This window comes from Leuresthes tenuis, unplaced genomic scaffold, assembly GCF_036924035.1.
Source record: "Leuresthes tenuis unplaced genomic scaffold, fLeuTen1.0.hap1 SCAF_9, whole genome shotgun sequence".
In the NCBI taxonomy this organism is placed as follows: Eukaryota; Metazoa; Chordata; class Actinopteri; order Atheriniformes; family Atherinopsidae; genus Leuresthes; species Leuresthes tenuis.
The window spans coordinates 28,450,208-28,471,894 of NW_027325363.1; the positions used below are offsets into that span (position 1 = coordinate 28,450,208).

At 43.1% G+C, this 21,687-nt stretch overlaps 4 non-coding genes across 4 annotated transcripts; 1 reads left to right on the forward strand and 3 right to left on the reverse strand.

Moving 5' to 3' along the window:
- Positions 1 to 2,125: 2,125 nt before the first annotated feature.
- On the forward strand, positions 2,126 to 2,316 carry LOC140314907 (U2 spliceosomal RNA). Its single transcript, XR_011917234.1, has one exon. It is a non-coding gene; the product is annotated as a U2 spliceosomal RNA (small nuclear RNA).
- A 2,635-nt stretch (positions 2,317 to 4,951) lies between these two features.
- Positions 4,952 to 5,135, reverse strand: LOC140314925 (U2 spliceosomal RNA). The gene has a single exon (XR_011917250.1). It is a non-coding gene; the product is annotated as a U2 spliceosomal RNA (small nuclear RNA).
- A 308-nt stretch (positions 5,136 to 5,443) lies between these two features.
- On the reverse strand, positions 5,444 to 5,557 carry LOC140314862 (U5 spliceosomal RNA). Its single transcript, XR_011917192.1, has one exon. It is a non-coding gene; the product is annotated as a U5 spliceosomal RNA (small nuclear RNA).
- Positions 5,558 to 20,013: 14,456 nt separating this feature from the next.
- LOC140314854 (U5 spliceosomal RNA) lies at positions 20,014 to 20,127 on the reverse strand. Its single transcript, XR_011917184.1, has one exon. It is a non-coding gene; the product is annotated as a U5 spliceosomal RNA (small nuclear RNA).
- Between the last annotated feature and the right edge of the window lie 1,560 nt (positions 20,128 to 21,687).

Sequence of the window (21,687 nt, forward strand, 5' to 3'; positions counted from 1 at the left end):
TAAATATGAAGTACAAAGCAGTCTTAACTTGGTTAGAGTTAAGGAATTCGTTTTATAGGAGAATCCGAATTCGTGCATAACTCGTAAAATAGAGCTTATTTTCGGATTCCTGAAGAATGAGTCTGGTTCTTTCTCATAATACAAAGTTTGTTGTTTATTGTTGAAACTTCATCAGAAGTGAAGAAATAAATGAATGCCTATCAACAAATGTGGGATCTAAACTCTAGTGCTTCCTCTAAAATAATTTCCTTTCTCAATTCAGAAATGTGTGTGTGTAAGTCACAACACCCGTGACACCAAAACGGCTTTCTTTTCTCTCTTTTCTCTACACTCTGCACTGTGAGCACACACACCAAATCAGAAAGGCTTTTTTCTCTCTTTTCTACATTATGGACTGTGGGGACACAAAACCGCTCTCTCTTTTTTTTTTTGATTGTGTGCCAGGGCGTTGTCTCACGTATTAGATTATGCTTACGATACGAATGGGTTTATCAGTCACATCAGAATCCATACATACTGATCCTCCCCTAATAAAATGGTCGGATCTTATCAAACACACTTTGTTTCTTGTGACAATCAAGTCAGCGAAACAGCGTATACACGTCAAGACACTGAATCAAGTTTGCCACAAGAACTCATAAGTTTGGCAGTATTGCTCTGCCGTCAGCAATCATACACCCATTTTATTTTCGTGAGACATGTGCAGGCACCTGTTCATCTACTGTTCTATCACTATGAATTAGTTTATCTATTATCAATAAGGATACTTCTACAACTACTCTATCAAAGTATGTCCAGACTTCTTATGTTGTCAGTTGCTATATATGAATAAGTGGGTAGCTACTGACAAGCATTAAGCATGTCACACAGCCCAAACATATAACATTTCAGGACACACCACACAGTTAACAACCACAGTGAAGTGTCAAAGCCCAAACATGTAACATTCAACAGGACACTTACACAACACATTCAAATCAAACAGTCAGACAACATACAAGAACATATACCCCAGCCGGCATTGCTCCCTGCCTATTTTCCTACAGCTCACTATGTGTGCGCACACCTTTATTCACAAACTCTTCAACTTATACTCTTTTACCAAAGCTGCTACAGCTCGATTGGCCGAATACCGAATAATCCTAATTCGGTGAATTTGACATCTGCCTTACATGTAACAGATTAGCGGTTTAGCAGTTTTAATTTAGTTTGAGTGAAGGAATTCATTTTATAGCAAAATCCGAAATCGTGAAGAACTCATGAAAGTAAGCTTATTCTCGGATTCCTGAAACTTTAGATTTGCTATTTCTTTTACTGCAAAGTACAACGTTGTTTTTTTTGTTTAAATCTTTCAAGACATGGTAAATATGAAGGACAAAGCAGTTTTAACATAGTTTGAGTGAAGGAATTCATTTTATTGATAAAATCCCAAGAGTCTGCTGAGAAAAGAGAGTGAATGCGAAGTAGACTTTAACACGGCTCTGGGAGCGAGCCGAGTGCGGGCTAACCGGGAGAATTGCTTGAAAGAAACGCGACACCGAATGAGCGGTCAGAACAAAGCCTCAATACGGTTTTCCCGTGGTGTTTTTGTTGCTGCCTTGTCTTTTGCACAGAGTAAAAGACAAGGCAGCCATCGAATAGGGCCCGATTGTTCCTACTTGGTCAGCCGAGGAGCAAGGGGGGGGGGCAAGCGTCTCAACCAAGCAAAGCTCACCATGGGGAAGGTGGCTATGACAACTAGCCTGCACTAATGCACGAGCAGCACTAATGAGTTGTTTCTATTTTTGGCAGGCTTTACCTTTGCGGGTGAAGCCCTTTCTGTCTGTGCAAAAGAAATCTTGTTACTGTGCAGAGTGACTTCTCTGAGTAGAGTCGCCTTACTTGTTGCGACTGTGCCGATGTTCGAAGCTGGAGTGCAAAGTTGTTGCTTGAATGGTGCTTGCTGGAGCGTGCGGGAGAGCAAAGTTATACCATTTAAAAGGGCTGAAGAGTGCTCAGTGCAGCAGGTGGGCGGAGGTGCAAAGTGACACTCTGGCCACCTATGGCCATAAAAAGAACAGGGGTGTTAGCGGACAAGTGCGCATTGTGCCAGGAAGGGCCCTCGGACGTGAACCAGTGCATAGTTGTCGCTTCTCGGCCTTTTGGCTAAGATCAAGTGTAGTATCTGTTCTTATCAGTTTAATATCTGATATGTCCTCTATACGAGGACTACATATTAAATGGATTTTTAGCAATAGGAGTTGAAAAATTAGCTTGCTCCGTTCACTCCAAGCATTGACCCCGTACTGCAGTGCCGCTGGGAACGGTGCGCTCTTCTCTACTCTTGTGAAAAAGCAAACAGCGGTGCAGGATGCAAGTTTCAGGGAGCCCAAGATGAAACTTTCTTTTAGTCTGCTGAGAAAAGAGAGTGAATGCGAAGTAGACTTTAACACGGCTCTGGGAGCGAGCCGAGTGCGGGCTAACCGGGAGAATTGCTTGAAAGAAAAGCCATACCAAATGAGCGGTCAGAACAAAGCCTCAATACAGTGTTCCCGTTGTGTTTTTGTTGCTGCCGCTGTTTGCTTTTTCACAAGAGCGCACCTGTTGAGGGGGGTTCTGGGGGGGCCTGGGTGATGGTGGGTCTCAGGCCTGGGCTGCTGCGACTGGTGTGACCGGGTGGTTTGTTTGTTTGTTTTTTGTTGTTGTTTGTTTGTTTTTTGTAGAGGTCCTCCGGAGTGGGGTTGGGTTGAGTGGGGTGGGGCGGGATGGGTACCTTCTGGGGGTACAGTAGCTCCCAGAATATGGTCGCTGCAGGCCCCGAGCCTGGTGGACATCAGGCCCTCCTGTCCTGTGTTGGCTCCCTGGTAGCGGGGATGCCTATTGCAGCCAGTCCCTGGCTGCCCCCAGTGTATATCCCCATACCCCTCTCCCTTCTGGCTCCTGTACACAGCACACACTCACACATGAAGGGTATTGGGGGCGTGTGTGTTCGGTGGGGTGTAGTGGACTCTGCAGTAGTTGCACTCTGCAGTTCCCACCCCTGTTTTAATTACACCTTAGACATTACTACTTATCAAACACACTCACACACACACATTAGGTCTTGGGGGGTGGTTACACTGAGTGGCATCTGGTGGGCGGGGCTCTTTGGGTATGTAGGCTTCCCAGAGGGCCACGCTCCCAGTTCTACAAGTTTGGCTGCCCCTCAATTTTAATTGCTCACTATTAGAAAATATTGAAGAGCCAGAAGGGTGAGGGGAGGGGTCTTCTTCGCACACCCCTGCTTCCTGGTTGCTGCTCGGGGTGGGAGGGGCCAGGAGGATTAATTAATTGTTCTGCTGGTTTGGGGTCTGTGGTGGCTGGGGGGCTGCTGGCCCCCTGGTGTGCCCGCTGCACTACACCCCAGCGGAGTCGAGGGAGGGAGGACGTGTGGATGTATGGGACATGAAAGTGTGTGTGGTAATGATTGGGCCTGGATCTTGGACTTGCTGTCGCCTGGCCTGCCTGTGCTTCTCCCGATGGGGGGGGGCGGCGTGGCCTCTCTCCGCTGCTCGCGACTTCACCCACCTGTGGGCACGTCTTGACTCCCAGGGCACTTGGCCAGGGGTGCTGGGGCAGGCGCTGACCCACTGTGTGGCTGTCTGGGGCGCTTGGCCCTCCTGGGTATTGGGTGGGGCCTCTGCCGGGGGGTTTGGGGGCGCTCGGGCTCCTGGGGCCCGGATCCAGTGCACGGCCCATGTCTGGGCGGCTGGGGCCTGGCGACGTCGGTGGGCTGTTGCCCCTGGCTCCCGGAGGGCCTCTGCCCTATGCTTATGGGGGCTCTTTCCGGGGGCTTCCTCTGCAGTCTTCTGGGTGGATGCGTGGTTGCCCCTGCGGTGGGCTTCCTGGGTTCTGTGCTCTGTGGGGGCTGCTGGTGGCCCGGGTCTTGTGGCCCTCTCTGCCTGCTTCTGATTGCTTGGGGGGGCTGTGGATTGTGGCCCTGTATGCTTATACACTCATAACTAAGCACGGTTATCATGTAGGTCCTGTGCCATGGGTGTTGCATGTTCTCACACACACACAACCACATTCATTAGTCCAGTAGCATGGTCGCTAAGCAGTTGATGTATTATCATGTCGTCTCAGGTCATCTATATCCACAGCTGTGTTGTATGCGATGTATGTTCTGTTTTTCTCTTCTTTCCTCTTCTTCTTTCCTTGTCCCCCGGTCCGGTTCAGTTCTATTACATGTCATATATTGTAAACAGAAATAAATAAATGGGCATCAAGGGGAGCTTTACATTTATAAAACTTCCCTTGGCAAAGCAAATCTGTTTGGCATCAAAGGTATTCAGACTACAATTCTGCTGCCATAATGCTGAACACGATAAGGGGAAAAAAAAGTAAAGAAGACAGTTCTGCCGAAAGCCAGGGACTAGACCTGTTCTAAGTTCTGTACTTTTTAAAAGGGAGCCAACACAGGACAGGAGGGCCTGATGTCCACCAGGCTCGGGGCCTGCAGCGACCATATTCTGGGAGCTACTGTACCCCCAGAAGGTACCCATCCCGCCCCACCCCACTAAACCCAACCCCACTCCGGAGGACCTCTACAAAAAACAAACAAACAACAACAAAAAACAAACAAAGAAACCACCCGGTCACACCAGTCGCAGCAGCCCGGGCCTGAGACCCACCATCACCCAGGCCCCCCCAGGCCCCCCCTCAACAGGTGCGCTCTTGTGAAAAAGCAAACAGCGGCAGCAACAAAAACACAACGGGAACACCGTATTGAGGCTTTGTTCTGACCGCTCATTTGGTATGGCGTTTCTTTCAAGCAATTCTCCCGGTTAGCCCACACTCGGCTCGCTCCCAGAGCTGTGTTAAAGTCTACTTCGCATTCACTCTCTTTTCTCAGCAGACTAAAAGAAAGTTTCATCTTGGGCTCCCTGAAACTTCCATCCTGCACCGCTGTTTGCTTTTTCACAAGAGCAGAGAAGAGCGCACCGTTCCCAGCGGCACTGCAGTACTGGGTCGATGCTTGGAGTGAACGGAGCAAGCTTCTTTTTCAACTCCTATTCTTAAAAATCCATTTAATATGTAGTCCTCGTATAGAGGACATATTAAACTGATAAGAACAGATACTACACTTGATCTTAGCCAAAAGGCCGAGAAGCGATAACTGTCCACTGTTTCAGGTCCGAGGGCCCTTGCTGGCACAATGCGCACTTGTAGCAGTGTTCTTTTTATGGCCATAGGTGGCCAGAGTGTCACGTTGCACCTCCGCCCACCCGCTGCACTGAGCACTCTTCAGCCCTTTTAAATGGTATAACTTTGCACTCCCGCATGCTCCAGCAAGCACCATTCAAGCAACAACTTTGCACTCCAGCTTCGAACATCGGCACAATCGCAACAAGTAAGGCGACTCTACTCAGAGAAGTCACTCTGCACAGTAACAAGATTTCTTTTGCACAGACAGAAAGGGCTTCACCCGCAAAGGTAAAGCCTGCCAAAAATAGAAACAACTCATTAGTGCTGCTCTCCACGAAAGTCTTTAGTAAAAGGCGAAAGACTTGTATGTTATGAAGAGAAACCAGAGTACGATTATCCGTCACTGCGGGAGCAGGGCATCAGGCTAGTTGCCATAGCCACCTTCCCCATGGTGAGCGTTGCTTGGTTGAAACGCTTGCCCCTGTGCAATCGACAAGGCAGCAACAAAAACACCACGGGAACACCGTATTGAGGCTTTGTTCTGACCGCTCATTTGGTGTCGCGTTTCTTTCAAGCAATTCTCCCGGTTAGCCCACACTCGGCTCGCTCCCAGAGCCGTGTTAAAGTCTACTTCGCATTCACTCTCTTTTCTCAGCAGACTCTTGGGATTTTATCTATAAAATGAATTCCTTCACTCAAACTATGTTAAAACTGCTTTGTCCTTCATATTTACCATGTCTAGAAAGATTTAAACAAAAAAAAAACAACGTTGTACTTTGCAGTAAAAGAAAGAGCAAATCTAAAGTTTCAGGAATCCGAGAATAAGCTTACTTTCATGAGTTCTTCACGATTTCGGATTTTGCTATAAAATGAATTCCTTCACTCAAACTAAATTAAAACTGCTAAACCGCTAATCTGTTACATGTAAGGCAGATGTCAAATTCACCGAAATAGGATCTAAGGGTATTCGGCCAATCGAGCTGTAGCAGCTTTGGTAAAAGAGTATAAGTTGAAGAGTTTGTGAATAAAGGTGTGCGCACACATAGTGAGCTGTAGGAAAATAGGCAGGGAGCAATGCCGGCTGGGGTATATGTTCTTGTATGTTGTCTGACTGTTTGATTTGAATGTGTTGTGTAAGTGTCCTGTTGAATGTTACATGTTTGGGCTTTGACTGTGTGGTTGTTAACTGTGTGGTGTGTCCTGAAATGTTATATGTTTGGGCTGTGTGACATGCTTAATGCTTGTCAGTAGCTACCCACTTATTCATATATAGCAACTGACAACATAAGAAGTCTGGACATACTTTGATAGTAGTTGTAGAAGTATCCTTATTGATAATAGATAAACTAATTCATAGTGATAGAACAGTAGATGAACAGGTGCCTGCACATGTCTCACGAAAATAAAATGGGTGTATGATTGCTGACGGCAGAGCAATACTGCCAAACTTATGAGTTCTTGTGGCAAACTTGATTCAGTGTCTTGACGTGTATACGCTGTTTCGCTGACTTAATTGTCACAAGAAACAAAGTGTGTTTGATAAGATCCGACCATTTTATTACGGGAGGATCAGTATGTATGGATTCTGATGTGACTGATAAACCCATTCGTATCGTAAGCATAATCTAATACGTGAGACAACGCCCTGGCACACAATCAAAAAAAAAAAGAGAGAGCGGTTTTGTGTCCCCACAGTCCATAATGTAGAAAAGAGAGAAAAAAGCCTTTCTGATTTGGTGTGTGTGCTCACAGTGCAGAGTGTAGAGAAAAGAGAGAAAAGAAAGCCGTTTTGGTGTCACGGGTGTTGTGACTTACACACACACATTTCTGAATTGAGAAAGGAAATTATTTTAGAGGAAGCACTAGAGTTTAGATCCCACATTTGTTGATAGGCATTCATTTATTTCTTCACTTCTGATGAAGTTTCAACAATAAACAACAAACTTTGTATTATGAGAAAGAACCAGACTCATTCTTCAGGAATCCGAAAATAAGCTCTATTTTACGAGTTATGCACGAATTCGGATTCTCCTATAAAACGAATTCCTTAACTCTAACCAAGTTAAGACTGCTTTGTCCTTCATATTTATTCATGTCTAATCAAGTTTCAACGATAAACAACGTTGTACTTTGTACTTCTTCAGCAATAAGCATCTCTCGACATATGACGAAATACAGATTTTGCTATAAAATTAATTCCTTCTATCAGCCTGACTTAAAACTGTTTGTCCTCCTTATTTATCCACTTCAAATCAAGTTTCAACAATTAAAAAAATGTTGTAGTTTGAGAAAAAACAACTTAATCTTAAGCAATCAGTAGGGTAAGAAAGGGTAAGAAAAGGTGCAAATGCCAACCATACATCACTAAAAGGTGGAGCGGAAGTATTCGGCTGCAAGTAGGTGCGAATGCCTGACAATGTATGATCAAAAGAGGGAGCGGAGGTTTTCGGCTGCAAGGTCTGAATGTCCAACCATAATTTGTAAAAACCGGGGAAGAAAAGGCTCGAAAGCCCGACTATACACCATCAAAAGCGGGAGCGGAGGTGTTCCGCTGCAAGTAGGTGTGAATGTTCGACCATAATTTGTAAAAAGCGGGTAAGAAAAGGTTCGAATGCCCGACTATATATTAACCAAAGCAGGAGGAGAGGTCTTCGGATAAGAGTGGGTGAGAATTTACAACCATAATCTATAAAATGCGGTGAAAAAAAAGGTGTGAATACCCCATAGAACACTAAAAGGTAGAGCGGAAGTGTTCGGCTGCAAGAAGGTGTGAATGTCTGACCATAGTTTGTAAAAAGCGGGAAAGAAAAGGTTCGAATGCCCGAACATACACCATCAAAGGAGGGAGCGGAGGTGTTCCGCTGTAAGAAGGTGTGAATGTCCGACCATAGTTGGCAAAAAGCAGGTAAGAAAAGGTTAAAATACCCGATTGTACACAATCAATAGCGGGAGCAGAGTTGTTCCGCTACTAAAAGGTGTGAAAGTCCGACCATGGTTTGTAAAAAGCGGGTAAGAAAAGGTGCGAATGCCCGACAATGTATGATCAAAAGAGGGAGCGGAGTTTTTCGGCTGAAACAAGGTCTGAATGTCCATCCATATTTTGTAAAAATCTGGGAAGAAAAGGCTCGAAAGCCCGACTATACACCATCAACAGCTGGAGCGGAGGTGTTCAGCTGCAAGAAGGTCTGAATGTCCATCAATAATTGCTAGAAAACAGGGAAGAGAATTTTCGAATATCAAACCGCACATGATCATAAGCGGGAGAGGAGGTGTTAAAATGCAAAAAGGTGTGAATGTCCACCCATAATTACTGCAAAATGGGTAAGAAAAGGTACGAATGCCCAACCATACATCATCAAAAGCAGGAGTGGATGTGTTCGGCTACAAGAAGGTTTTAATGTCCGACCATAGTTTGTAAAAAGCGGGTAAGAAAAGGTTCGAGTGCCCGAATATACACCATCAAAAGAGGGAGCGGAGGTGTTCCGCTGTAAGACGGTGTGAATGTCCAACAATAGTTGGTAAAAAGCGGGTAAGAAAAGGTTCGTATGCCCGAATATACACCATCAAAAGCGGAAGCGGAGGTGTTCGGCTGCAAGATATTGTGAACGTCCGACCAAAGTTTGTAAAAAGCAGTTAAGAAAAGGTTCGAATATCTAACCAAACATAAGAATGAGTCTTTTCCGCTGTAGAATGCCCGACTATAGACCATCAAATGCGGGAGCGGAGGTGTTCGGCTCTGAGTAGGTGTGAATGTCCGACCATAATTGCTGAAGAATGTGTTAGAAAAGGTAAGAATGCTGGACCATACATCATCAAAAGCGGTAGAGGTGGTGTTCGGCTTCAAAAAGGTGTGACTGTTCGACTAAAGTTTGTAAAAAGTGGGTAAGACAAGGTTGCTAATGCCTGACAATGTATGATCAAAAGCGGGAGCGGAGGTGTTCAGCTGCAAGAAGGTCTACATGTCCATCAATAATTGCTAGAAAACATGAAAATCATGAACATCGAAAATCATACCGCACATGATCATAAGTGGGATAGGAGGTGTTCAGCTGCAAGGTGTGAATGTCCACCCATAATTCCTGAAAAATGGGCAAAAAAAAGGTGTGAATGCCCAACCATACATCATCAAAAGCAGGAGTGGAAGTGTTCAGCTACAAGAAGGTGTGAACGTCCAACCAAAATATGTAAAAAGAAGTTAAGAAAAGGTTCGAATATCCAACCAAACATAATCAAAAGCGGGAGCAGAGCTGTTCGACTGCAAGTAGGTATGAATGTCAGAACATAATTTGCAAAAAGCTGATGAGAAAGGGTGAGAATGCCCGACTATACATCATCAAATGCGGGAGCGGAGTTGTTCGGCTGTGAGTAGGTGTGAATCTCCGACCATAATTGCTGAAAAATGTGTTAGAAAAGGTAAAAATGCCGGTCCATACATCATCAAAAGCGAGAGAGGTTGTGTTCGGCTGCAAGTAGGTGTGAATGTCCAGCCATAATTACTCACAAACGGGTAAGAAAAGGTAGTATTGCCAGACCATATATGATCAAAACAGGGAGCGGAGGTGGTTCAGCTGCAAGAAGGTTTGAATGTCAAACTAAAGTTAAAATATATTAACAAAAGCGGGAGGAGAGGTCTTCGGATGAAAGTGGTTGAAAATTTCCAACCATAATGTATAAAATGCGGTGAAAAAAAAGGTGTGATAGAACACTAAAAGGTGGAGCGGAAGTGTTCGGCTGCAAGAAGGTGTGAATGTCCGACTATATTTGGTGAAAAGCAGGTGAAGCAAGGTCTGAATGCCCAACCTTACATCATCAAAAGCGAGATCAGAGTTGTTTGGCTGCAAGAAGGCCATAGTTTGCCAAAAGCGGGTAAGGTGCGAATGTCCGACCAAATATCAACAAAATTTGGGGCGGAGGTTTTCGGATGCAAGTGGGTGTGAATATCCCACCATACAAGTATGGTGGAGAGGAAGCTGTGAATAGCCGACCATAGTTTGGAAAAAGCGGGTAAGAAAAGGTGCGAATGTCCGACAATGTATGATCAAAAGAGAGAGCGGAGGTTTTCGGATACACGAAGGTTTGAATGTCCTACCATAGTTTGTAAATAGCGGGTAAGAAAAGGTTTGAATGCCCGACTATACACCATCAAAAGAGGGAGCGGAGGTGTTCCGCTGTACGAAGGTGTGAATGTCCGACCATACTTGGTAAAAAGCGGGTAAGAAAAGGTTAAAATACCCGACTGTACACAATCAATAGCGGGAGCGGAGTTGTTCGGCTACAAGAAGGTGTGAAAGTCCGACCATGGTTTGTAAAAAGCAGTTAAGAAAAGGTTCGAATATCCAACCAAACATAATCAAAAGCGGGAGCAGAGCTGTTCGACTGCAAGTAGGTGTGAATGTCCAGCCATAATTACTCACAAACGGGGGAAGAAAAGGTAGTATTGCCAGACCATACATGATCAAAACAGGGAGCGGAGGTTCAGCTGCAAGGTGTGAATGTCTGACTATAGTTTGTAAAAAGCGGGTAAGACAAGGTGCGAATGCCCAACAATGTATGATCAAAAGAGAGAGCGGAGGTGTTCGGCTGCAAGGTCTGAATGTCCAACCATAATTTGTAAAAACCGGGTAAGAAAAGGCTCGAAAGCCCGACTATACATCATCAAAAGCGGGAGCGGAGGTCTTCAGCTGCAAGAAGGTGTGAATGTTCGACTAAAATTTGTAAAAAGCTGGTAAGACAAGGAGCGATGTCCTGACATTGTATGATCAAAAGCGGGAGCGGAGGTGTCCAGCTGTGAGTAGGTGTGAATGTCCGACCATAATTGCTGAAAAATGTGTTAGAAAAGGTAAGAATACTGGACCATACATCATCAAAATTGGGAGAGGTGGTGTTCGGCTGCAAGAAGGTGTGAAAGTCTGACAATGGTTTGTAAAAAGCGGGTAAAAAAAGGTTCAAATGCCCGAATATACATCATCAAAAGCGGAAGCGGAGGTGTTCGGATGCAAGAAGGTGTGAACGTCCGACCAAAGTTTGTAAAAAGCAGTGAAAAGCGAGAAAAAGCATTTCGTGAGTTCTGCATGATTTGGGATTTTGCTTATAAAATGCATTACTTCACTCAAACTATGTTAAAACTGATTTGTCCTTCATATTTACCATGTCTAGAAATATTTAAACAAAGCACAGACAGAAAGGGCTTCATTCGCAAAGGTAAAGCCTGCCAAAAACAGAAACAACTCATTAGTGCTGCTCAACGTTGTACTTTGCAGTAAAAGAAAGAGCAAATCTAAAGTTTCAGGAATCCGAGAATAAGCTTGCTTTCATGAGTTCTGCACGATTTTGAATTTTGCTATAAAATGAATTGCTTTGCTCAAACCAAGTTAAAACTGCTTTGTCCTTCCATATTCATCAATGTCTAGATCGACTTCAACAAAGAAAAACATTGGACTTTGCAGTAGAAGAAGTTGAAATCCATCTACACATTGATAATTATGAAGGACAAAGCAGTTCCCACTTGCCCATAAGAAAATAAGCTTATTCTCGGATTCCTGATCCTTCAGTGTTGCTCTTTCTTCTACTGCAAAATACAATGTTGTTCTTTGTTGAAGTCGATCTAGACATTGATAAATATGAAGGAAAAAGCAGTTTTAACTTGGTTTGAGTGAATGAATTCATTTTATACATAAAATCCGAAATCGTGCAGAACTCATGAAAATAAGCTTATTCTCGGATTCCTAAAACTTTTGATTGGCTCTTTCTTTTACTGCAAAGTACAACGTTGTTTTTTTGTTTAAATCTATCGAGACATTGATAAATATGAAGGTAAAAGCCGTTTTAACATAGTTTGAGTGAAGGAATTGATTTTATAGATAAAATCCCAAATCATGCAGAACTCCTCAAAAGGGGCGTATGGCTTAATCACAAGTGTGGTTCTTTCTCATTCAGGGTAGTATGAGGAAGTTTATGCTTGAAATATATGTAGAAATGGGTACATATGAAGGACAAAGCAGTGTTAACTTAGTTTGAGTGAAGGAATTCATTTTATACATAAAATCCCAAATCATGCAGAACGTATGAAAAGAAGCTTATTCTCGGATTCCTGATCCTTCAGTTTTGCTCTTTCTTCTACTGCAAAATACAATGTTGTTCTTTGTTGAAGTCGATCTAGACATTGATAAATATGAAGGAAAAAGCAGTTTTAACTTGGTTTGAGTGAATGAATTCATTTTATACATAAAATCCGAAATCGTGCAGAACTCATGAAAATAAGCTTATTCTCGGATTCCTAAAACTTTTGATTTGCTCTTTCTTTTATTGCAAAGTACAACGTTGTTTTTTTTGTTTAAATCTATCGAGACATTGATAAATATGAAGGTAAAAGCCGTTTTAACATAGTTTGAGTGAAGGAATTAATTTTATAGATAAAATCCCAAATCATGCAGAACTCCTCAAAAGGGAGGTATGGCTTAATCACAAGTGTGGCTCTTTCTCATTCAGGGTAATATGAGGAAGTTTATGCTTGAAATATATGTAGAAATGGGTACATATGAAGGACAAAGCAATGTTAACTTAGTTTGCGTGAAGAAATTCATTTTATACATAAAATCCGAAATCGTGCAGAACTCATGAAAATAAGCTTATTCTCGGATTCCTAAAACTTTTGACTTGCACTTTCTTTTACTGCAAAGTACAACGTTGTTTTTTGTTGAAATCTATCTAGACATTGATAAATACCAGCCGAAACTCTGCTGCCGCTTATGATAATTTATGGTTGGGCATTCTTACCTTTTCTTACCCGCTTTTTACAAATTATGATCTTACATTCACACCTACTTGCAGTCGAACACCTTCTCATCCACTTATGATCATGTGCGGTTGGGCTTTCGCACCTTTTCTTACCCATTTTTCAGTAATTATGGGTGGACATTCAGACCTTCTTGCAGCCGAAAACCTCCGCTCCTCTTTTGATCATACATTGTCGGGCATTCACACCTTGTCTTACCCGCTTTTTACAAACTTTAGTCGGACTTTCAAACCTTCTTGCAGCTGAACCACCTCCGCTCCCTGTTTTGATCATATATGGTCTGGCAATAGTACCTTTTCTTACCCGTTTGTGAGTAATTATGGCTGGACATTCACACCTTCTTGCAGCCGAACACAACCTCTCCCGCTTTTGATGATATATGGTCCGGCATTCTTACCTTTTCTAACACATTTTTCAGCAATTATGGTCGGACATTCACACCTACTCACAGACGAACACCTCCGCTCCCACATTTGATAGTGTATAGTCGGGCATTCTCACCCTTTCTCATCAGCTTTTTGCAAATTATGATCTGACATTCACACCTACTTGCAGTCGAAAAGCTCTGCTCCCGCTTTTGATTATGTTTGGTTGGATATTCGAACCTTTTCTTAACTGCTTTTTACATATTTTGGTTGGACGTTCACACCTTCTTGTAGCCGAACACTTCCACTCCTGCTTTTGATGATGTATGGTTGGGCATTCACACCTTTTTTTTGCCCATTTTTCAGGAATTATGGGTGGACATTCACACCTTGCAGCTGAACACCTCCTATCCCACTTATGATCATGTGCGGTTTGATTTTCGAAAAGTTTCTTTCATGTTTTCTAGCAATTATTGATGGACATTTAGACCTTCTTGCAGCTGAACACCACCTCTCCCGATTTTGATTATGTATGGACCGGCATTTTTACCTTTTCTAACACATTTTTCAGCAATTATGGTTGGAGATTCACACCTACTCACAGCCGAACAACTCCGCTCCCGCATTTGATGGTGTATAGTCGGGCATTCTCACCCTTTCTCATCAGCTTTTTGCAAATTATGATCTGACATTCACACCTACTTGCAGTTGAACAGCTCTGCTCCCGCTTTTGATTATGTATGGTTGGATATTCGAACCTTTTCTTAACTGCTTTTTACAAACTTTGGTTGGACGTTCACACCTTCTTGTAGCCGAACACATGTACTCCTGCTTTTGATGATGTATGGTTGGGCATTCGCACCTTTTTTTTTACCCATTTTTCAGGTATTATGGGTGGACATTCACACCTTTTTGCAGCTGAACACCTCCTCTCCCACTTATGATCATGTGTGGTTTGATTTTCGAAAATTTTCTTTCATGTTTTCTAGCAATTATTGATGGACATTTAGACCTTCTTGCAGCTGAACACCACCTCTCCCGATTTTGATTATGTATGGACCGGCATTTTTACCTTTTCTAACACATTTTTCAGCAATTATGGTTGGAGATTCACACCTACTAACAGCCGAACAACTCCGCTACCGCATTTGATGGTGTATAGTCAGGCATTCTCACCCTTTCTCATCAGCTTTTTGCAAATTATGATCTGACATTCACACCTACTTGCAGTCGAACAGCTCTGCTCCCGCTTTTGATTATGTTTAGTTAGATATTCGAACCTTTTCTTAACTGCTTTTTACAAACTTTGGTCGGACGTTCACAATATCTTGCAGCCGAACACCTCCGCTTCCGCTTTTGATGGTGTATATTCGGGCATACGAACCTTTTCTTACCCGCTTTTTACAAACCAAGGTCGGACTTTCACACCTTCTCTTAGCTGAACAACTCCGCTCCCTCTTTTGATTGTGTACAGTCGTGTAATTTAACCTTTTCTTACCCGCTTTTTACCATCTATGTTCGGACATTCACACCGTCTTACAGCGGAACACCTCCGCTCCCTCTTTTGATGATGTATGGTTAGGCATTCGCACCTTTTCTTACCCATTTTTCAGTAATTATGGGTAGACATTCACACCTTCTTGCAGCTGAACACCTCCTCTCCCGCTTATGATCATGTGCAGTTTGATATTCGAAAATTTTCTTTCATGTTTTCTAGCAATTATTGATGGACATTCAGACCGTCTTGCAGCTGAACACCTCCGCTCCCACTTTTGATGGTGTATAGTCGGGCTTTCGAGCCTTTTCTTCCCCGGTTTTTACAAATTATGGTTGGACATTCAGACCTTCTTGCAGCCGAAAACCTCCACTCCCTCTTTTGATCATACATTGTCGGGCATTCGCATCTTTTCTTACCCGCTTTTTACAAACCATGGTCGGACTTTCACACCTTTTAGTAGCCGAACAACTCCGCTCCCGCTATTGATTGTGTACAGTCGGGTATTTTAACCTTTTCTTACCCGCTTTTTACCAACTATGGTTGGAAATTCACACCTTCTTACAGCAGAACACCTCCGCTCCCTGTTTTGATTATGTATGGTTTGACATTCGCACCTTCTCTCACCCGCCTTTTACTATGGTCGGCCATTCACAGCTTCCTCTCCACCATACTTGTATGGTGGGATATTCACACCCACCTGCATCCGAAGACCTCCGCCCCCACTTTTGTTGATATTTAGTCGGTCATTCGCACCTTACCCGCTTTTGGCAAACTATGGCCTTCTTGCAGCCCAACACCTCTGATCTCGCTTTTGATGATGTAAGGTTGGGCATTCAGACCTTGCTTCACCTGCTTTTCACCAAATATAGTCGGACATTCACACCCACTTGCATCCGAAGACCTCCGCCCCAAATTTTGTTGATATTTAGTCGGACATTCGCACCTTACCCGCTTTTGGCAAACTATGGCCTTCTTGCAGCCAAACACCTCTGATCTCGCTTTTGATGATGTAAGGTTGGGCATTCAGACCTTGCTTCACCTGCTTTTCACCAAATATAGTCGGACATTCACACCTTCTTGCAGCCGAACACTTCCGCTCCACCTTTTAGTGTTCTATCACACCTTTTTTTCACCGCATTTTATACATTATGGTTGGAAATTTTCAACCACTCTCATCCGAAGACCTCTCCTCCCGCTTTTGTTAATATATTTGAACTTTAGTCGGACATTCAAACCTTCTTGCAGCTGAACCACCTCCGCTCCCTGTTTTGATCATATATGGTCTGGCAATACTACCTTTTCTTACCCGTTTGTGAGTAATTATGGCTGGACATTCACACCTACTTGCAGCCGAACACAACCTCTCTCGCTTTTGATAATGTATGGACCGGCATTCTTACCTTTTCTAACACATTTTTCAGCAATTATGGTCGGAGATTCACACCTACTCACAGCCGAACAACTCCGCTCCCGCATTTGATGGTGTATAGTCGGGCATTCTCACCCTTTCTCATCAGCTTTTTGCAAATTATGATCTGACATTCACACCTACTTGCAGTCGAACAGCTCTGCTCCCGCTTTTGATTATGTATGGTTGGATATTCGAACCTTTTCTTAACTGCTTTTTACAAACTTTGGTTGGACGTTCACACCTTCTTGTAGCCGAACACATGCACTCCTGCTTTTGATGATGTATGGTTGGGCATTCGCACCTTTTTTTTACCCATTTTTCAGGTATTATGGGTGGACATTCACACCTTCTTGCAGCTGAACACCTCCTCTCCCACTTATGATCTTGTGTGGTTTGATTTTCGAAAATTTTCTTTCATGTTTTCTAGCAATTATTGATGGACATTTAGACCTTCTTGCAGCTGAACACCACCTCTCCCGATTTTGATTATGTATGGACCGGCATTTTTACCTTTTCTAACACATTTTTCAGCAATTATGGTTGGAGATTCACACCTACTAACAGCCGAACAACTCCGCTACCGCATTTGATGGTGTATAGTCGGGCATTCTCACCCTTTCTCATCAGCTTTTTGCAAATTATGATCTGACATTCACACCTACTTGCAGTCGAACAGCTCTGCTCCCGCTTTTGATTATGTATGGTTGGATATTCGAACCTTTTCTTAACTGCTTTTTACAAACTTTGGTCGGACGTTCACACCTTCTTGTAGCCGCACACATGCACTCCTGCTTTTGATGATGTATGGTTGGGCATTCGCACCTTTTTTTTACCCATTTGTCAGGTATTATGGGTGGACATTCACACCTTCTTGCAGCTGAACACCTCCTCTCCCACTTATGATCATGTGTGGTTTGATTTTCGAAAATTTTCTTTCATGTTTTCTAGCAATTATTGATGGACATTTAGACCTTCTTGCAGCTGAACACCACCTCTCCCGATTTTGATTATGTATGGACCGGCATTTTTACCTTTTCTAACACATTTTTCAGCAATTATGGTTGGAGATTCACACCTACTCACAGCCGAACAACTCCGCTACCGCATTTGATGGTGTATAGTCGGGCATTCTCACCCTTTCTCATCAGCTTTTTGCAAATTATGATCTGACATTCACACCTACTTCCAGTCGAACAGCTCTGCTCCCGCTTTTGATTATGTTTAGTTAGATATTCGAACCTTTTCTTAACTGCTTTTTACAAACTTTGGTCGGACGTTCACAATATCTTGCAGCCGAACACCTCCGCTTCCGCTTTTGATGGTGTATATTCGGGCATACGAACCTTTTCTTACCCGCTTTTTACAAACCAAGGTCGGACTTTCACACCTTCTCTTAGCTGAACAACTCCGCTCCCTCTTTTGATTGTGTACAGTCGTGTAATTTAACCTTTTCTTACCCGCTTTTTACCATCTATGTTCGGACATTCACACCGTCTTACAGCGGAACACCTCCGCTCCCTCTTTTGATGATGTATGGTTAGGCATTCGCACCTTTTCTTACCCATTTTTCAGTAATTATGGGTAGACATTCACACCTTCTTGCAGCTGAACACCTCCTCTCCCGCTTATGATCATGTGCAGTTTGATATTCGAAAATTTTCTTTCATGTTTTCTAGCAATTATTGATGGACATTCAGACCATCTTGCAGCTGAACACCTCCGCTCCCACTTTTGATGGTGTATAGTCGGGCTTTCGAGCCTTTTCTTCCCCGGTTTTTACAAATTATAGTTGGACATTCAGACCTTCTTGCAGCCGAAAACCTCCACTCCCTCTTTTGATCATACATTGTCGGGCATTCGCACCTTTTCTTACCCGCTTTTACAAACCATGGTCGGAATTTCACACCTTTTAGTAGCCGAACAACTCCGCTCCCGCTATTGATTGTGTACAGTCGGGTATTTTAACCTTTTCTTACCCGCTTTTTACCAACTATGGTTGGACATTCACACCTTCTTACAGCAGAACACCTCCGCTCCCTGTTTTGATTATGTATGGTTTGACTTTCGCACCTTCTCTCACCCGCCTTTTACTATGGTCGGCCATTCACAGCTTCCTCTCCACCATACTTGTATGGTGGGATATTCACACCCACCTGCATCCGAAGACCTCCGCCCCCACTTTTGTTGATATTTAGTCGGTCATTCACACCTTACCCGCTTTTGGCAAACTATGGCCTTCTTGCAGCCCAACACCTCTGATCTCGCTTTTGATGATGTAAGGTTGGGCATTCAGACCTTGCTTCACCTGCTTTTCACCAAATATAGTCGGACATTCACACCTTCTTGCAGCCGAACACTTCCGCTTTTAGTGTTCTATGAGGCATTCACATATTTTCTTTCACCGTATTTTATAGATTATGGTTGGAAATTCTCACCCACTCTCATCCGAAGACCTCTCCTCCCGCTTTTGTTAATATATAGTCGGGCATTCGAACCTTTTCTTACCCGCTTTTTACAAATTATGGTCGAACATTCACACCTACTTGCAGCTGAATACTTCCGCTCCACCTTTTAGGTATGTATGGTTGGCATTTGCACCTCTTTTTATACTGATTGCTGAAGATTAAGTTGTTCTTTCTCAAACTACAAATTTTTTTTAATTGTTGAAACTTGATTTGAAGTGGATAAATAAGGAGGACAAACAGTTTTAAGTCAGGCTGATAGAAGGAATTAATTTTATAGCAAAATCTGTACTTCGTCATATGTCGAGAGATGCTTATTGCTGAAGAAGTTCTTTCTCATTCTACAAAGTACAACGTTGTTTATCGTTGAAACTTGATTAGACATGAATAAATATGAAGGACAAAGCAGTCTTAACTTGGTTTGAGTTAAGGAATTCGTTTTATAGGAGAATCCGAATTCGTGCATAACTCATAAAATAGAGCTTATTTTCGGATTCCTGTAGAATGATTCTGGTTCTTTCTCATAATACAAAGTTTGTTGTTTATTGTTGAAACTTCATCAGAAGTGAAGAAATAAATGAATGCCTATCAACAAATTGACCTTCTGTTGACCTTCGGGGAGGTGAGTATCTTCACTAGACTCACCTGTCTGCTCTTCCTCCTCATTTAGCGTAGCTCCACCCTCTGCCTTTGAATTCTCACAGACTTCAACACTGAGTGGTGAGGCCTCTACAGGCCCCTCCCCTTTTTGCTCCTCACTTCCAATCCAAGCTTTTGGCGGGAAGTTTGAATTTATTGGGTCAACCTCTTCACTTTGTTCACCAACTGCCACCTTTGGTCCTTCTCTTTGTTGGCTTGACTGTGGCTTTACCGTCTTTAATTTGTTGGCAAAAGATTTAGGGCAATCTCTGAAGAGGTGATTTAATTCTCCACAGAGATTACATTTCCTGCCATTTGGACACTCTCCAAAAGTTTGCCCAATTTCTCTGCTCTTCCCACATAACACCTTGGTACAAGCCTCAACCAGGTGCCCATGCTCACCACACTTGCGGCAGAACTTGGGCTGACCCTGGTAGTGGATGTAACCTCGGTTTTCAAGGTGGCCAGAGTGTCGCCCACCCGCTGCACTGAGCACTCTTCAGCCCTTTTAAATGGTATAACTTTGCACTCCCGCACGCTCCAGCAAGCACCATTCAAGCAACAACTTTGCACTCCAGCTTCGAATATCGGCACAGTCGCAAATAGTAAGGCGACTCTACTCAGAGAAGTCACTCTGCACAGTAAGAAGATTTCTTTTGCACAGACAGAAAGGGCTTCACCCGCAAAGGTAAAGCCTGCCAAAAATAGAAACAACTCATTAGTGCTGCTCTCCACAGAAATCTTTAGTAAAAGGCGAAAGACTTGTACGTTATGAAGAGAAACCAGAGTACGATTATCCGTCACTGCGGGAGCAGGGCATCAGGCTTGTTGGCATAGCCACCTTCCCCATGGTGAGCTTTGCTTGGTTGAGACGCTTGCTCCCCCCCCTTGCTCCTCGGCTGACCAAGTAGGAACAATCGGGCCCTATTCGATGGCTGCCTTGTCTTTTACTCTGTGCAAAAGACAAGGCAGCAACAAAAACACCACGAGAATCCCGTATTGAGGCTTTGTTCTGACCGCTCATTCGGGGTCGCGTTTCTTTCAAGCAATTCTCCTGGTTAGCACACACTCGGCTCGCTCCCATAGCCGTGTTAAAGTCTACTTCGCATTCACTCTCTTTTCTCAGCAGACTCTTGGGATTTTATCTATAAAATTAATTCCTTCACTCAAACTATGTGAAAACTGCTTTGTCCTTAATATTTACCATGTCTAGAAAGATTTAAACAAAAAAAACAACGTTGTACTTTGCAGTAAAAGAAAGAGCAAATCTAAAGTTTCAGGAATCCGAGAATAAGCTTACTTTCATGAGTTCTTCACGATTTCGGATTTTGCTATAAAATGAATTCCTTCACTCAAACTAAATTAAAACTGCTAAACCGCTAATCTGTTATATGTAAGGCAGATGTCAAATTCACCGAAATAGGATCAAAGGGTATTCGGCCAATCGAGCTGTAGCAGCTTCGGTAAAAGAGTATAAGTTGAAGAGTTTGTGAATAAAGGTGTGCGCACACATAGTGTGCTGTACGAAAATAGGCAGGGAGCAATGCCGGCTGGGGTATATGTTCTTGTATGTTGTCTGACTGTTTGATTTGAATGTGTTGTGTAAGTGTCCTGTTGAATGTTACATGTTTGGGCTTTGACACGCTTCACTGTGGTTGTTAACTGTGTGGTGTGTCCTGAAATGTTATATGTTTGGGCTGTGTGACATGCTTAATGCTTGTCAGTAGCTACCCACTTATTCATATATAGCAACTGACAACATAAGAAGTCCGGACATACTTTGATAGTAGTTGTAGAAGTATCCTTATTGATAATAGATCACTAATTCATAGTGATAGAACAGTAGATGAACAGGTGCTTGCACATGTCTCACGAAAATAAAATGGGTGTATGATTGCTGACGGCAGAGCAATACTGCCAAACTTATGAGTTCTTGTGGCAAACTTGATTCAGTGTCTTGACGTGTATACGCTGTTTCGCTGACTTGATTGTCACAAGAAACAAAGTGTGTTTGATAAGATCCGACCATTTTATTACGGGAGGATCAGTATGTATGGATTCTGATGTGACTGATAAACCCATTCGTATCTTAAGCATAATCTAATACGTGAGACAACGCCCTGGCACACGATAAAAAAAAAAAAAGAGAGAGAGCGGTTTTGTGTCCCACTCTAAAACTATCAGGCAGTCGGTCGAGTTTTTCAAAATCTTTAAAAACATCTAAAATGTCTGATGATAAAAGGTCCCAATAGGTCAGATAGAATTCTGCAGGAAGCCCGTCTAAACCCGGAGCTCGACTTCTCTTAAAACCTGTTAGGCATTTTTTTTACTCTAAAGCAGTAAAATTCTGT